The sequence below is a fragment of the Chrysochloris asiatica genome, unplaced genomic scaffold (assembly GCF_000296735.1).
Source record: "Chrysochloris asiatica unplaced genomic scaffold, ChrAsi1.0 scaffold00069, whole genome shotgun sequence".
NCBI lineage: Eukaryota > Metazoa > Chordata > Mammalia > Afrosoricida > Chrysochloridae > Chrysochloris > Chrysochloris asiatica.
In genome coordinates, this window is record NW_006408587.1 from 104,536 (window position 1) to 105,052 (window position 517).

Sequence of the window (517 nt, forward strand, 5' to 3'; positions counted from 1 at the left end):
GGGTTGGCGGGGAGGCGGGCTGGGGCCAAGCCCAGGGCCTAGGCAAGGACAGAGGGGACCATGCTGGAAAACCAGCCAGCAGCAGCGGGACTCTCCAGCTGCACCAGCTGCACAGATGCTCAGTGTGTTGGGCTAGGCGATGGGATGGTGGGACGGTGGGCAAGACCTGCCTCCTCTAGTGGGTAATGCCAATGACACCTTGCTGGAGGAGTTCATGCTGAGGGGGGCTCTATGACTCAGCTGGACTGGAATACTATGGTGGGTCATTTGAGGCCTTTATCTTATCCTATAACTGATGTCATCCTTAAATGCTTCTCTGCAGTAAAGCAATAAAGGAATTTAAGGAATAGCATCAAATATTTCCTTTTTACTAATAGGAACTCAGAGATGATCCCAAAACTTTCAGCAAAAAGAAATTATGTGAAAGAGAAAACTATGTGTGTGAAACAAAGACTGAAACTAGCAAAAGAGATAGAAGTATGTTGGAATGTTCAGCTTTCACCCAGAAGGGACTGAA